Source organism: Gymnodraco acuticeps, unplaced genomic scaffold, assembly GCF_902827175.1.
Source record: "Gymnodraco acuticeps unplaced genomic scaffold, fGymAcu1.1, whole genome shotgun sequence".
NCBI classification, from domain to species: domain Eukaryota; kingdom Metazoa; phylum Chordata; class Actinopteri; order Perciformes; family Bathydraconidae; genus Gymnodraco; species Gymnodraco acuticeps.
The window spans coordinates 1,377,230-1,395,086 of record NW_022989983.1 but is presented as its reverse complement, the minus strand read 5'-3'; the positions used below and the strand labels follow the sequence as shown (position 1 = coordinate 1,395,086).

The window sequence follows — 17,857 nt, the reverse complement described above, 5'->3', positions numbered from 1 at the left end:
ACAGTTGTTATTCAGTGGGTTTACTCATGCTTATTCTCAATTGTTGAGGATTTGTCTAAGTGCGTGTGTCTGATCCATGACTCAACTTGTTTTGTTAGGGCGAACGTGTATTCATAGCTTAGGCTTTTCAAAACTACATTTTTTTCGTACTCAGAAATGAAAATGGATAGCACAGACACATTGGCAGCTTCAGAACATCTAAAGCACATGATGGATGAATCATGTTGTTTCTATCTATTATCACTCACAATAAATCACTGACTTGAATCTCGCTCATACAAATTCTTAGAACAGTTAAAAGGACTTACTTCCTGAGCTGTAGTGCATTTTAGACTTTTTATCCCCCTTTTTTCGTCTGGTGCCCAAAAATGGGGCGAAGCCTGCGAGCTAGTTCAGGCAGTCAACTCGAGCACTTATGCTACATTCATACATAACGCCCCTTGCCACTCTACAACCAACCAAACAGAGTCTCCTTAAAGGGAAATGGAAACACTTTTCAAACGGCTTTCCATGCGACAATATTCCCATTAGGAAATGTATTTATCTAGTCTATTTCCAATGTAAACGATCGAGATACGCGAATACATTTTTTGAAATACGTGCCTAATGACCTTGGGCGCTTCCATCGATCCGGGACTTTCCCAGTGACGTCACTGTGTGGGTACGGCTTCCTGGGCCAAAACTCAATACAGCTGCAAACAACATGGCGTGCAATGCACCAGTGGTTTACAACAAAAGAAAACGGTCGTCGTCAGGAGCGTATTGTATTGCCCCAGGCTGAACAAATGGTTTTTATACAAAGAAGGAAGAAGAACATTTCCATAGGCTGCCACTAACGGATGAGAAGCTGCTCAAAGCATGGGTTATTTCCATGAAACGGTCCGATCCGCCGCTGAATCAGTACGCACGTGTGTGCAGCGAACACTTTACAAATGACGATTATGTCCACAAAATGAGGTTTGATGAGTCTGGATGCTTGGTTCAATACAAAACATCGGATTTGAAGCCAGGATCTGTTCCCACAATATTCGATTTCTCATCGTATGCAGTCGGGAACACCGACCGTCCCAGCACGTCGGCCGCGCAAGACAATGACACCAGTGTCAACAAACGTGAAGTTCGAGCCACCAAACGAGCTGCTTCAGCTGCCGAGAGAGAGGTAAATATTGCAGCACTACCAGATTACTACTACTACTACTTTTCCGGGTCGCCGAGGGTGCTGGCGTTGTTTGTTCGCCGCTCCTCCGCCCCAAATATTGTTCTTTAGTCCAGATCAGAACCTCTCCTGTCTGGCTCTCTACTTTTGAAACGTCAGTCATCAGCAAAAATAGCAGCATCTCTATATCGAATCGACACAGATCTTTGTGTTGTCATCTCCTACCTGCTGGCTCTTTCCTGCTCACCGGTCCCTAGCCCGCTAGCTAGCTAGCATTATCGGACCTAGCAGGCTGCTACCTAGATGCTCCTCGGCTCCCTGAAGTCTGCTGAGCTAACATTTCTGTCTCCACCCCAACTCCACCATAACTCCACCCTAACTCCGCGGCTCGTGTGGGTCTTCCCATCCCGCTGCGATCAGCCGGCTTCCCCGCTGAAAATGAATATCCGGTATGGATACCCGGAGCGAGGACCCACACAGTGACGTCACCATTTGGGACTCCCCTAATGGCGGCGGCCTGGTCCCGGAATTCCCCACCCAGCCGGCGGATAATTAATTTTCTTTTGGCGAGTAATATCATATACAATAAATATTACGATCAATATCCATTGTAAAATGAATAAACTACCGGAATATTATAGCTGTAATGGTGTTTCCTTTCCCCTTTAATATGCCACTCTATTTAACCTGCCACATATCTCTCTCTGCTTTGCTTGCTGCTGCTATTGTGCAGCTACTTCCACGTCGCTGCTGCTCGCCTGCCCCACCACCACCCCAGCTTACACCTGTAGGCTCGGGGGGTTAGTTATTTAATCATCACTCATCGTGCTATGTATATCTGTGGAGTGATGAGGCCCGAGCCTAGACGCCAAACTCAACTCTCATCAACCACACTTCCAGCTTGTTTAGCATTCATGGGTCTTAATGCAGCTTGTTCCTCTGCCCAAGGTACAAATACATCACAACAGTGTGGGAGTGAAAATCTACTGAATATTTGTGATCACTATGATTTTCTCTCTATTTCGCTTGGTCCGGAGATGAACATTGTACGGAAAACTGTGGAAACTAGCTTTAATCCACATTTTTAACTGTATTATAAATAGATGTATGTGCTGTTAAGGCATGACGCCTGCCTGCACTGCTATTCTAACATCATCATCATCATCATCATCTTTTATTTAAAGAGACTCTTGGTCCATTATTACAAAAACATACAACACTCAAATATATAACACTAAGATACACCTTTGTTTTCGAACGATTCAAGAACTCTCAAATACCGTTTGAACTAGATAATGAGATTCAGAAACTAAAGGGCTATCAACAGAGATTTCAGCAGAAATCATGCTTTCTGTACATTATGTAAACAATTCAATTGTAAAAGCCCCACAAATACTCATTGCTGCTGCTGATATTTCTTAATTAACTACACATTAGAGTTTCCTGCTCATCATTTCATTTCATTTCATTTCAAACCTTTATTTAGACAGATAGGTCCCTTGAGATCATGGATCTCTTTTACAAGGGAGACCTGCATCAATTTAGTTCCACATGAAACATAAAAACAACATAAAAACAAACAATAGAGGACATCATATTTACATAATTCATTGCTACAATTACAAAGAAACAAAGTAGAGACATTCACATACAGTTGTTTTTCAGATACACCTGGCTAAAAGTAATCTTAGTCTTATAGTCTAACACAACAGCCTTGCAATGAATGCTACGTTCACTATGGTTAGGATACTGAATCTACATTGAAGTCGGCCCTTACATTTGCACTTGCCAACTTTATTTAACCGTCTAAACGGGGACTGTTACTTTTGTCTGCCACATCCACAACTAATGCTCACACCCACCTCTTGCCCTACACTTGTATGTGCCAGTTAAGCTGGTTCTTCCACCAGCTCAACTCTGTCCCTCATCATGAACGCAGGAGGCTGGCTGTATATCTGAACTCGCGCCCTCATCATTCTCTTCATCATCTTGCACTTGTTCTAAGCTGCTGCTGATAGTGCTTGTAGCAGCGCTGCTGCCAAAAAGGTCTGTCAATTTGCGACATTTATATGCTTCACCTGCGAGTGACTTCACCTTTTTTTCTCTTGCCTTCTCAGCCCGACCTTTTTCTTTAGCTTTCTTTGATTTGTATCCATGTTTTTTCATTCTCCCTGTCTGCCGCGGCGTCTAATCCCTTCTCTTCCAACCCAGTCTCACGGCATTTCGTGTTCACCAACACGATTTTTAATCTATTGATTCGTGTTCACCAACACGATTTTTAATCTATTGATTCGTGTTCACCAACACGATTTTTAATCTATTGATTCGTGTTCACCAACACGATTTCCCCCTTTTTTTCGTGTTGCACAGCACGATTTTAAAAGCAATGTATTTCTACTGGTAATGACGCTCATGGAAGCACGGCATTCGTTTGTGTCGGCTGCCCTTAAAGGCCATGTGAGCGTCCATTCTCATTGGATAACGGAGAATTGTACACCCAGAAGTAAGTATTCCCCTTACTTATTGATTGTACAGTGATATCTGCACTACTCATCGACTAAAAAACACCAGATTATCCTTGTTAATTACACAACATTGATTGGTTTAAATTGTGTGCAATGCTTTTGTATTTTTCCCCTTCGATTCGGAGAAACAAATATTTTTTCGGAATAAAGGATGGCAGAAGACACTACACTACCCAGAATCCCCAGCTATCGTTTGGACTACACCATGTGCTCTGTTTGACAAACCCCGTTTTTTTTCACCATTCATTCCAATGGCTGGCGTCTATGTCACGTGATCTTCAAATTTCTCCCTGCAGAAAAAAAAAAACATGGCCGAACTTCGTTTTATTCTCGGTGGAAAATGCCTATTTAAAGTTAGTTTGGCCATTAAAATGCGTTTTGATGTCATTTGATGCGAGAAATATGAGTTGTTATTTCAGATTATGTGTGCAGTGGATGTACATGATCTTTAGTTTGCTAGTTATTACGAAGATTACTTCAGGAAATTGCGTCCATAGAACGTTTTCATTGTTACCAAGGTGGTTGCTAGGGACGCTGCTATCGATATTATTTCTGTTATGTTGTGTAACTGTTTAATGGTGTTATCTTTATTGCTACCCCCTTCCCCGTCAATGTATAGTGTTGGTCCACAGCGCAAACATATTAGTTGAACAAAATCCGCATCTAAAGATAGCCTACGTTATTTTCCCCTGTGCAATTCCAGTCTCACATCTCACAGCACATCGTCATTAACAAATACCGGAAACAGACCGAAAACATTTAAAAAATATATAAGCTTATATGCTTTTCTCTTTGAAAGTCATCACATAACGGCATTGTAATACACGGTTCGGCTGCATTAAATATTACATATCTGCCGTAGTTCTGTATTTATAGAGCCCTGATGAGAAGACTTCTAGACAAACATGAGGAACTGAAAACGTGACGTGGATCATAAATATATCAGCCATTAAACAACATCTTCATACATGACCATTGCATGTATGATATGTGTAATGTGTATTTGTAAAGCGCTTTGAGCATCTGGAAAAGCGCTATAATAAATGTAAGGAATTATTATTATTATTAATTATCTTACATTTAGTTTTCACACAATACATCTCCTTGCAGTATCAACACTAATTCGGCTGACTTTTATATTTGATCCAATTGGTAGATAGGCTGTATTTACACCATAAAGGTGCACAGCTGATATAAAGGGACACCTAGTGGTTAAAGCATGTTATTGAATTTCATTATTTTTATTATTAGATATTAATAGGATCCCTATAAAGTATATTCATTAATCGTTATTCTCTACTAATAGTTAATTAAAGACTGTATATAATGACTATTTTGCACATCCCTTTCAAGATTTAAAGATTTTCTAAGGTTTATTGACATATCATATAGGCCAGGGGTCTTCAACTCAAATTCAACGAGGTCCAGTTAGAGAAAATCTCCCCATGCAAAGGTCCGGAACATCAAAATGTCTAATCAATCAATCAATCAATCAATCAATCAATGTTTATTTATATAGCCCAATATCACAAATGTTACATTTGTCTCAGTGGACTTCACAGTTTGTACATAATATCAGTATGACAATATGACACCCTCTGTCCTTAGACCCTCACATCGTACAAGGAAAAACTTCCAGAGAAAACCCACAGTTTAAAGGGAAAAATGGGAGAAACCTCAGGGAGAGCAACAGAGGAGGGATCCCTCTCCCAGGACGGACAGACGTGCAATAGATGCCGTGTGTAAATTGAAAAGATAATACATGTCTAACTTGCTATGAATTAGTGTGATAGATATTGAAGTGACCTGTAGCTTTATCAACGTCTGCATGTAATCAACAACTGACTGCCAATCAAATAAAGAAAGTACAATTCAAAAACAACAATATTTATTACTTAAATACTGTGGATATGTGTAATGTTCCTCTCGGGCTGCATTTACAAATAAAATAGAGAAAATAAATAAAATAGCTTTTGAAAATATGTGCATCTTAAAAGTGCTTAATTTTAGATAAATAAAATAAAGTGTAGCATCAGCTTGAGTGTCCCTTTTTCTTTGTTAACCGTTTCACATCATGACTTAACAGTTTCAGACGATTATAGAACAATATCAGTCTTTACATCATAACAATTGAACAGTTTTAAAGTTTCTCTTTCTTTCCCTCTTATATTGCAGTCCCTCTCTCACTTTGTTCTGTTCAGTGTGATAATTGAGCTCGAGCTTGTCCTGCCAGGAGTTTGTAAATCTGGGCTGAAATGGTGTCAGGGCCATTCTCACACACATGCAGGTGCTCATTGGTTACAGTGATGCAAACACAGGTATGGTGAAAAAAGAGAGAACTATTTGAAGCAGAAAAAAAACAGCGTAATATACCATCTGACAAAGGCCTGCGCTATAATGCTTCAATTGCTATTCTTTATAATATACTCAGATCAATAGGAGACAGAGATGTTAAGTTATAAATCAAGGGTTTTTATTATTATTTACAGCAGGGGTGGGGAACCTTTTTCCTTTACATTTTTACAACATCCTCCGAGGGTCGTACAAATTATTGAGCTCAACCTTTGCTTAAAAAATCTAAAATCACAGCCCATTCATTTCGCCTTTCTTTCATGCTGTGCAAAGAAAAAGCAATCCAGATATCTCACCATGACTCACGTATGCATGCATGTGCACGGTGTGGCATGACCACCAAAACAGAAAGATATGGACACAAGATGTGTGCAAATGTATTTAGTATCCTATCCATGTGAACATGATTTAAGTGAGGGGGGGGGGGGGGGACCTAACCTCCTCTAAGGGGGTCCGGGGGCATGCTCCCCCGGGAAGATTTGTTTTTAAATATTGAAGATAAAAGCATCAATCTAGTGCACTTTGAGAGCAACATTAAGAGATCTATGGATACATCTTTCAACACCCATATGAAACAGAACTGTAAGCATATTTTTCTTTTTGGATATTTTACAAATCACTCCCCTTTTAAACTCTATTAACTTTTTTTGTTACTGTCATATAGCATTTTATACCTGTTTTTCATTTAGTCTCATTAATAACTATAATGATCATATCAAGGTGTGCCTTAACCTCACTGAGCTGAGGTTATTTGAGCCTCTCAGGAGATAGCTCTCTTCCACCTGGTTGTAGAAAAGCTCTTTAAATTCGTTAGCATAGCTAGCTAACCAGATGCTAATAACAACAGATCGCCACTGTGCTTACAACTAAAGACACAGCCACGCAAACACTGCGGCATATACGGCTCCTTATGGGTATTGCAATATTGTAGGGCTGGAGCGGCGTTCCGGTGCTCAGCACTCCTTTCAGACGAGACATATACCACGTGAAGACACGTTACGCTCGTGTTGTGTTCAAGGAACCTGTCCTTGGCCAGGAAAAACAGGTACTCGCTTGTTTAATTATTTTTGCGGTCTAGATTTCTTCTTCTTTTTTGAAGTGAGAAGTTGTCCGTCAGTCGGACTGACGGACGGACTCCCTCCCCCGCCACCCCCAAAACGAAAACTCTTCGGTTCTCCACGAATTACACAAGTCACCCAAATCAGCGTTAAAAAAGCGGGAGGCGCCGAAAAAAATCCCCTATTAATGTATTGATTAGAGCTCCGGGTCAGGGGCGGATCTAGACAAATATTCATGGGGTGGCAAGAGGGTGGCAGGAGATTTTGAGGGGTGGCATCCCCTGACAGAAGTATATGCTGATTTAAATCGCAATCATATCAATCAATTAGGGGTGTAACGGTACCCGTACTGAAATTATTCGGTACGGGCCCTTCGGTTCGGTACACGTGTGTACCGAACGAATATAGCGTTAAACGTAAAAATATTGAGAACATGAACAACTTTCTGGAAGTAATCTCAGGTATATATCATAGAGCGACCAAGTAATTTCATTGGACGAGAGGCATACTATGAGAGCTGGTCACAGGGATGCGTTCAAATGTAGTCAGTAATTTGAGGAACTGTCGAAATGGCGAACGCAGATAAAGTTGAGCTGAAAATCCTACAGCATCATTGAAGTCTCCGGTTTGGGAACATTTTGGTTTCACAGTTACGTACAAGGATGACGGACAAAGACAGGTGGACCGAACCAAAGCTGTTTGTCGGTATTGTTCAACTAACATTGGTTACGCGGCTGGCAATACATCACACTCATTTGAAAAGGCATCACCCGAATGTGAATATCACCGGTACCAAAAGAAAAAAGACTGAAGTGCAAACCCAACTCCCACAAGCATGTAAGCCTCCACCACTCGCAAAGAGTTCAGACCGAGCCAAAGCTATTACAAACGCCAAATATCCTTATGTTGCCATGCTAGCAAAGCGCTACCTGGCTGTGCTACCTCTGTCCCTAGAGAGGGTGTTCTCCACAGCAGGAGACATTGTTAGTGCCAGCAGATCTGCCATTTCAGCAAGCAATGTGGACAAGTTAATCTTTCTTTAAACAACATGAAAATACAATGACAAGCAAGTCCTAATGTCAAGCTGGCTGCTTAGGTACTAGTACAGTTCAAATACAGATTATTTCAGTTCATCGAAATGCTGCACCTTAATGTTTATTTTACTATATGTTGTATTTATTTGAATACATTAGTCACAGTTTAATAATAATAAAAAAATGTTTTTAATGTTTTGTGATCATTTTTTCTGCTGTACCGAACCGAACCGTGAACTACAAACGAGGTACGTACCGAACCGAAATGTTTGTGAACCGTTACACCCCTACAATCAATGTTAACTTGGAAAGCCACAATATTAATATTTTAACTCAATCACATAGGTGATATTATTGTGGCACATCAGTAAAGCCTTACATATAAGGTGGCAGATGTAATTTAATGAATTTTAACTGAACAATAACTGAATGAGTTTGTCTCACTCTTAGACCAGCAGGGGTACCAAATATATGCAGACTGCTGCAATAAGTACATTAATTAACTGTCTCATCGATGTTTGTCTGAATGAATATGATACTATTAACAATCATATTATTCCTATCAGCTGTATAAATAAATAATAAATAATAATAATAATAGATTTAATTTGTTAGCGCTTTTACAGGTGCTCAAAGACGCTTTACAGATATAGTGAAGAACTGTTATGATTCACATATTCATTTATTATTGAATAAACTATATTTATTTTTTGGAGGAGTTAATGATGAATGTTCATCAAGATGCTTGCTCACCCTCCTTCAAATTTGAAAAACAAGTAATTATATCATTATTGATATACAGTTACAACCTTGACTTTACATCAGAAAGAACAAACATTAAAGAAGTGACTAACTGCATCAGTTAGGGTTAAAAAACGTGTATTCAGATAAAACATCGCTGCAGTTATTATCCAGTGGAAGGTCCTTACCTACTGGCCTAGTTCAATCAAAGTGGTTACTTTCTGTTGGCTGGGCAGTGTAGTTTCACACACCGTCTTATTTTACTTTTTCAGGACTTAAAATAGTTTTTTGGGGGCAGACCCCCTCAAAGAAAAAAATATATACACGCATACAAGGTCATCATCTTAACAGTTTGTTATTCTCATCGAGTCATCCGTGAGCAGAGCATCAAGTTGGCATGTATATTACAGCTGAATGCGGCGATTCCTATCTTGTTCAGCAAAACGCCTCACAAATGTATTAAGATCAACAGCTTTAGTGCGTTTTGATTCAAGCTGAGTACAGCCAAACTTGACATTCTCTTCTCTGTCAGTGTAGACCGCAAATACCTCATTCCTTCAGTCTACTTGAGTCCGAAAGGCTTCTCGTTTTGCGCCGTCCCGTTCAAATGAATTCGCCACCAATTATATTTCCACTCTCGCGCCAGGACCGGGGGAGGGGTTACATGACGTGAATCTTGTGCTGCATTCACTTGCACTCGGACATTAGAGACTTTCTCTCATAAATGTCCGATGAGCAACAACTTTTCTTTCAAAACAAAGATGCCAACTGGGGTGGCAGCTGGGGTGGCAAGGCTATTGTTTAGGGTGGCAGTTGCCACCCCATGCCACCCCGGTAGATCCGCCCCTGCTCCGGGTCCGTATAGGTCGGCGTCTGGGTCCGGATCCGGACCGCGGTCCGCCTGTTGCCGACCCCTGATATAGGCCTACACAACTATGGTGTAGTTATGCATTGAATGAAAAACTTGGGTCGCAGGTTCCTCAAAAGTGCATTACAAGACATCTATCAATATTTGTGCATACCTCCAGCAATGTTAACTATGTTGAAGCACTTGTTTTTAACTGATATTATACATAATGTATTATACTCTTATAAGATGTATGTAGATATTTCATCTCCGGCCTTGTCAGGTATTGAACAATCAATAAATAAAGAACACAGAATTGTTAAATATAAAACACAGAATTTGTGTGATTATACTAAATGATTTACAAATAAACACCACTGCATATGTACAACTGTAACACATGCTGATGTAACGCAAATGTTCCAACTTGGGATCAATAAAGTATATCTTATCTTAAGCTGATCGATGGCTACTGCCATATTTGCAAAATTTGCCTCTGAACCTTGACAAGTGCATGTTTCAGGCTTATCAATTAATGTAATGTAATGTAATGTTATCAATTAACAACAGGGGTCACAAACATAAGACCAGCTGTTAAAGAAAGCTCTTCTGACCTTAGCTGGCATGTGTGTATATATATTAATGCTGCCCATTATGGGCACAAGCAATTTTCACCCATTTATTAATTATATGTTTTAAATTTTAGTGTTTCCTATCCCCTAAACCTCCAGGGATGTACACAGTTTAATACTGGCAACTTCTTATTATGGGAAATACAAAAACGTCTTTTAAAACTACAACTCCCAGTAGAGACGTGCCATAGATAGAGAACATGTTGCGAAACAGAATAGCCAGCATGTGTAGTTCTGGGGACGGGGTGGGGGAGGGGGGGCATAACCCTCGGAGCACACTCTCCAATCACAGAGCTTGAGGACTATCACGGGGTTTGTCAAACAGAGCACATGGTGTAGTCCAAACGATAGCTGGGGATTCTGGGTAGTGTAGTGTCTTCTGCCATCCTTTACTCCGAAAAAATATTTGTTTCTCCGAATCGAAGGGGAAAAATACAAAAGCATTGCACACAATTTAAACCAATCAATGTTGTGTAATTAACAAGGATAATCTGGTGTTTTTTAGTCGATGAGTAGTGCAGATATCACTGTAAAATCAATCGACAGTAAGGGGAATACTTACTTCCGGGTGTACAATTCTCCGTTATCCAATGAGAATGGACGCTCACATTGCCTTTAAGGGCAGCCGACACAAACGAATGCCGTGCTTCCATGAGCGTCATTACCAGTAGAAATACATTGCTTTTAAAATCGTGCTGTGCAACACGAAAAATAGGGGGAAATCGTGTTGGTGAACACGAATCAATAGATTAAAAATCGTGTTGGTGAACACGAAATGCCATGAGACTGGGTTGTCTCTTCGTGTGGCCGGTCTTTTTTCTTCTTCGTGTGTGATTAATTGACAGATAAGAACCACACAACTGCATTAGCGGCCGCTGTCGGCCGTCAGTGCAACTTAAATGATGACGTTAAACACATTTTTTTTTTAAAGGGCCGGCCGGCCGTCAACGGCCCTTGACGACCGGCCGTTCTGTGGTTCTCCAGATTCTACAGATGGCCAGTCCGCCCCTGCTCACAACTCTGCCTTTAACTGAGGTGAAAGCAGTGGCGAGCCGTGACTTTTATACCTAGGCCCTCTGACCCCCACCCCTTCCCTCGAGTTATTACGTCACAGCGTATACTTCAGCGGAATATCAAAACAACGGCCCGGGGTGCAAAACGCATCAATGAAAGCGACCCTCTACCACACAAAACAACACCTGTAAATAACCCTATTTGTGGTGTTTGAAATTGAAAAGGATATTGCATTGTATTTTTTACTTTCGTTGCAGTTGTATGTCTTAAGTGTAATTTGGCATGCTTTTATTTTGAAGGCGAGTTAACGCTGTTGACAGGAAGTTGTTGTTGCTATGGAAACAAGAAAAGTTTCACAGCGGACGGAACTTGTCATAAAGTCCGCGATAATAACACCCACCCATTTAGAGGGAAGATATGATTGGTCAATTGTACTGTCATTGGACATTACTCTCTCGTTCAGTTACTATAGCTGGGCCCTCTGTGAATTCATAGCTGGACCGCTATGGCGTTATATTTGTGCCTCTATCCTGAGCACGCAATGAAACATGTTTATGGCGTTATATTTGTGCCTCTATCCTGAGCACGCAATGAAACATGTTGAGCATATAAAATGCTATTGAGCGCGCACTTGAACATTTTTGAGCACAGAGAAATATATTTTCTCTCATAAAACTCCTGCTTCGTGCGCAAGCAGACCGCTGCACGTGCTCTCTCTCCCCCGCTCGCTCGACCTCTCCAGCATGTGCGCGCTCAGCTTTGCCTGCGCTCGCTCAAGTTGTCACAGCGTTACAAATGTGCCACAAAACCAACCAATCGGAGAACTCGAGAAGGTCAATTCTGATTGGCTGGTCGTCTCCAATCATATCTTCTATCTGAGATGAGAGAGGGATTTTCGGTTGCCATCAGGCTGTTGACGTTCTTATTACACATCTATCGTTGACATTTACAGGACATGACAGACTCGAATGAAGAGAATAGCACGTCACAGTGTCAGGTGAGTTATACATGTCTAGTTTTCTGATATCACGTTATTGTTTGCAATGCCTGAGTTTGCTAGCCGGCAACATAGCTATAGGGGTAGTTTAAGCAAACCGCTAACAAACCGTAGCCTACATGTACATGAACCCTTCTGAGGTATTGATTACTTGCTGTAAGCATTAGAGGTGGCAGAATGACAAAACATGTTTCTCGCTCTATCACAATTTTGGGTTGACCAGAACCTGGACCAACTTCTGTTTCCTGTTCTACAATGGGCATATGCTTGCGTTAATTTTCAGCCAGACAGATGAGGCTAGGATACCGGATAAAGTTAGCAACACACGTTAACCATGAACAGCCTATTAATCCGTTCTCTTAATGTTATTTCTTCCAACGTTGTGGAATTAGAGAAAAGGGGCTTCTTAACGTGCTTTTATCCGGGGTGGAGGGAGTTACATATTAGTTAAATAAAACATTGGGGCGTGTGATTGTAGTGGGTGGTGAAATGAGGATATCCATTTTGGAGTTCAAGCTAGTATAAAACGAACGTTACACAATAATAAGGAAGAGAGCTATTTGTGTGATACATCGCTATTGATATGGATTTAGAGTGCATATTTGAGACTTCCAAACAGTAAACAAAAACGTAACTTATGGGTGAGTGTTTTTAGCAGAGCCATATAATGTCCTTGTGATTCTGTTGATTATCACCTGTCTGTATTATGTTGCAGCTCAGCTGATTTTGGATTGATGGCAAAGGGAGAGGGACTTAAGTGAGAGTGAAAACACAAGGTAAGTTTAAAATAGCTCAGCAATTTCCCATCCTATAGGTTGCTAGATGTATCTAACCCTTTCTCCTGTCTCCCTCTTTCAGCACAAGAACCCCACGGGGATTCAATGGAGCCTGAAGACCTGCAATGAGACCCTCACCCTGCACCTGAGTCTCAACTCCCAGAGTTTAGCAAGCCTCTCCCTATTCTTTATTTTGATTAAACAGACATTAAGTCTTCGTTTTGTGAAAAATATGATTACCTCACATATGTTGTTGCTGTTGTTGTCTTTTGTGATAGTTAAATTGCTCCTGCTGATTTGAGCCAGCCATTCTTTCCTCCTCTCTGTGTCAGTGGGGAAACTTTGCATGTGTACTCCTTTCTCTGAGCGCTTGGAGCATCCCCAGGCAGCACAGCAAACCATGGGGGAGACTATATGCCAGGACAACACAGAGGAAAAGGCACAGACAAACTGCATGCATGCTATTCAATGTTTATTGAATTCCATTTATTTACAATGGCTGTTCCTAAAACAACACATTTAACATCATCATCATGCTGCTGCTGCTGCTAGTACTTTGACTCATTGTGCTGTCAGTTGACAATCATTGATAGGCACCTGTGGGTCTCCTGTCCTTTCTGAAAGTCATAAAGATTACATTAGTACTTTAGATTACTTGTGTCCTCAATGACCAGGGGATTACTGAAACCACCATGAATTAAAGAAATGGTAGAAATGTATCTAATCAGAATTTTGAAACCTTCCTTCCCTCCCTCTAAATATATCAATAAACATTAGGATGTGATGTTCCTGACTACCATACAGGTTTAAGAAGATAATATTTGTTTTAAAGAATTCAAAGCAATAAACAACAGCAACAGGCTCTAACCAAGGCAACGTTAGCCTAACATGTATATTCTTTCACACACAGTAACGTCACGAGCTACCCACAATGCAACGCGCGCCATATATATATATATATAAATACGCCATTTTTCTGAAGGTGCAATTATCCTGGAGGTGCTAATATAAACAGCTAGCTAACGTAGCCAGGCAGAGCGCACTAGTTTTTTTTTCTGAATTAACGACCGAAGAAATCGCTGCATGTTTTCGGATTACATCTCTGGACTTGAGGGGTGTGCTCTAGGTCGTTACCAGCGTAAACTAGAGCTGTGTGGGTTGTCCGATTGCCCTTACAGACTGCCTGCAGATGTATGGAAAAACGACTCTCGAAAGTGGCCTTCGGTCGATTTTGGCAGGATCTACGTCTATCTTCTAGAAACACCAGGTGAATACCCCACTTGTCACAATAATATTATCATGCCAATGCATATATGTGGTATTTTAGAGTTGACTATATTGATTAAGGCAATATACTATGATATTCTGCTTGCACCTCGTGTGAAATGGCGGATACCGGAAGTACGGTGTCGCCCTCGGCCCAAAACCCGTATGTGTGTGTGAAAGAATGTTAACAGGTAAGATAGCTGTTCACACAATGTATATTTTCTACTTTCTACGTTGTAATGCTATGTTATTTCTATTTAAGACGTTTACATTTTCGATTGTTTAATTCTAGTCTTTTAACTGTCTAATGTACAATGCTTCCTTGTCTTTTGCTGCTGCAGGGTAAACATTTCCCCAATAAAGTACTTCTTATTTTATCTTAATCCTCAAATATTAGCACATTTTACTTTAAAAAAAACAAAACACATTGATGTAACTACATACACATATCGATATGTTGTATACATATTGCAAATCTAAATCAAAAATTGCATTTCTATCCTGTTATTAATGCATTCAAATCGTGATTCAAATGGCCCGCCACGAACTTCCGGGAACTTTCTGAGTCTCTCTGAACCACGTGATGATCAAGCATTTTGGACTTCCGCTGTCGCAACTCTTCTCTCTACATGGCGCTGGACCAGCCAATCAGAATTGACCTTCTCGAGTTCTCCGATTGGTTGGTTTTGTGGCACATTTGTAACGCTGTGACAACTTGAGCGAGCGCAGGCAAAACTGAGCGCGCACAGGCTGGAGAGGTCGAGCGAGCGGAGGAGAGAGAGCGCGTGCAGCGGTCTGCTTGCGCGCGGAGCAGGAGTTTTATGAGAGAAAATATATTTCTCTGTGCTCAAACATTTTCAAGTGCGCGCTCAATAGCATTTTATATGCTCAACATGTTTCATTGCGTGCTCAGGATAGAGGCACAAATATAACGCCATAATAGACCGCCTGGACGTCCAACAGCTCCTGTCTTCACACTCGCAGAGACGAGCTTCTTTCATTTAACCCTTCACATTCCAACAGAAACTGAATAGGCAGATTCGAAGGATTTATTTCTTTGGAAATGTTATTTTAAAAATACAATTAAATCAAGTTATTTTGGTAAAACTAATGAAAAATATAACTAAAAAAATATATTAAAAAATATATTATTTTTTAAAATGTTTTTTAATATTATTTTGTAGAATATCTTAGGCCCTCACAGAGGGCCTAGAGGGCCCTGACGGCTCGCCACTGGGTGAAAGACTGTACACAATGATTGCACAGTCTAGACAAGACACCATCATCTACAGTCGGCAGTCCACCATGTTCCTCTTATTAATTCAAAGATGCCTCGAGCTATTTGAATATTTGGCTGCTGATATGTTACTTCCAAAGCACTGAGAGCTGTGTTCATCTGCCTGCCTCGCTCTTGCATAAGCCAACAAAACAAAAAAGAAACAATCCTGATACTGTCCTCTACCTCCAGCCGGTAACGTCCTCGCTGAGAGAAAATAAAACCAGACTTCACAAGGTTGTCTGTCCCCATGAACTCCATTTATTTTGCCACCTTGGAGCTGCCAGAGACGTGTCTCGCACTCACTGCACTTCAAATTGCTCGCTGGAAAGAGAAGCATGTTATATGGCTTCAGTTTTACAAAGGCTTTGGGGTGCAGCATCAGAAGGGCATACTGTAGGAGTTCTGCTGTAACACAAACATACACTTAATGAGGCAGGCTCCCCAGAAAGAGAAGAAGAAGAAGAAGAAGAAGAAGAAGAAGAAGAAGAAGAAGAAGAAGAAGAAGAAGAAGAAGAAGAAGAAGAAGAAGAAGAAGAAGAAGAAGAAGAAGAGAAGAAGAAGAAGACTCCGCCTCCTAAGCCTCCGCACCCCCCCCTCCTCCTCCTCCCTCCTCCTCCTCCTCCTACTCCTCCGCCTCCGCCATCCACTACCTCTCCTCCTCCGCCTCCGCCTCCTCCTCCTCCTCCCCCCTCCTCCTCCTCCTCTCCTCCTCCTCCTCCTCCTCCTCCTCCTCCTCCCCTCCTCCCCTCTCCTCCTCCTCCTCCCTCCTCCTCCTCCTCCTCCGCCTCCCCTCCTCCTCATCCTCCTCCTCCTCTCCCTCCTCCTCCTCCGCCTCCGCCTCCTCCTCCTCCTCCTCCTCCTCCTCCTCCTCCTCCTCCTCCTCCTCCTCCTCCTCCTCTCCTCCTCCTCCTCCTCCTCCTCCTCCCCTCCTCCTCCTCCTCCTTCCTCCTCCTCCTCCTCCTCCTCCTCCTCCTCCTCCTCCTCCTCCTCCTCCTCCTCCTCCTCCCTCCTCCTCCTCCTCCCCTCCTCCTCCTCCCCTCCTCCTCCTCCTCCTCCTCCTCCTCCTCCTCCTCCTCCTCCTCCTCCTCCTCCTCCTCCTCCTCTCCTCCTCCTCCTCCTACCTCCTCCGCCATCCTCCTCCTCCCCTCCTCCTCCTCCTCCTCCGCCTCCTCCTCCTCCTCCTACCTCCTCCTCCTCCTCCTCCTCCTCCTCCTCCTCCTCCTCCTCCTCCTCCTCCTCCTCCTCCTCCTCCTCCTCCTCCTCCTCCTCCTCCTCCCTCCGCCTCCTCCTCCTCCTCCTCCTCCTCCTCCTCCTCCTCCTCCTCCTCCTCCTCCTCCTCCTCCTCCTCCTCCTCCTCCTCCGTCCTCTCCTCCTCCTCCTCAGTCAAGCTCCTGCCTCCTCCTCTCGCTCCTGGCACTGCATGAGTTTCTTTTGTGCTGCTGACTACAGTCATTAAGTCGAGCACTTGGTTTGTGTCTGAAGATGAGGTCTGCTGGACAGAAGTTTATCTGAAGTACATTTCAAACCTTTTTCCAGCGAGGCGAAATACGAGATCGCTGGAGTTTTGGGATACTGCCTTAGGGAAGTAAATATCAAAAAGCTGTGAAACGTACTTATTTTAAGTGAGAACTGTTCTGACAGGCTTTGTCTTCAAAAGAGATCACACTGTACGTTGAATACAAACACTGGCTTTTATTCCAGCTTTCTTTATTAATGATTCAGTAGGTGTTAAAGATAGTCCATATTCTCATAGTATCAATGGACCCCGTGGTTCTCATACCTCATTCACACCAACGCAACTCCGGTTCAAGCTCCGTATCCAAATTTACCAAGGCAAGGCAAGTTTGTATAGCACATTTTATCAATAAGGTATTTCGCAAATAAGTGCACGTTTGTTGCATCCGGAGTTGACTTCTATTGCTTTCTTTCGAAGCCCAACATATGAGTGAAATGTATGAGATGTTGCTTCATGAAGACCAATAACTGAAACAACTCACCTGACTCATTAGCTTACTTAAGCTTAGTTCCTAGTTTTGACACTGTATAATGTTTTTTTCTGTCACAATGCTTGGTCTAGTTTCCAGCAGCAAAAACCTGTGTTTTCAAAAATCTAGTAATCTCCAACGACCTGACTGCCACCGAAGAGCAGGCAGGATCTCACTTCTTCTGTTTTCAGCGGT

General features: G+C 42.0%; 1 long non-coding RNA gene across 1 annotated transcript; it reads left to right on the top strand.

The window, feature by feature from the left end:
- Positions 1-13,083: 13,083 nt before the first annotated feature.
- Positions 13,084-13,350, top strand: LOC117543721. The gene is made up of 2 exons (XR_004568601.1): positions 13,084-13,132; positions 13,215-13,350. It is a non-coding gene; the product is annotated as an uncharacterized LOC117543721 (long non-coding RNA).
- The last annotated feature ends 4,507 nt before the right edge of the window (positions 13,351-17,857 follow it).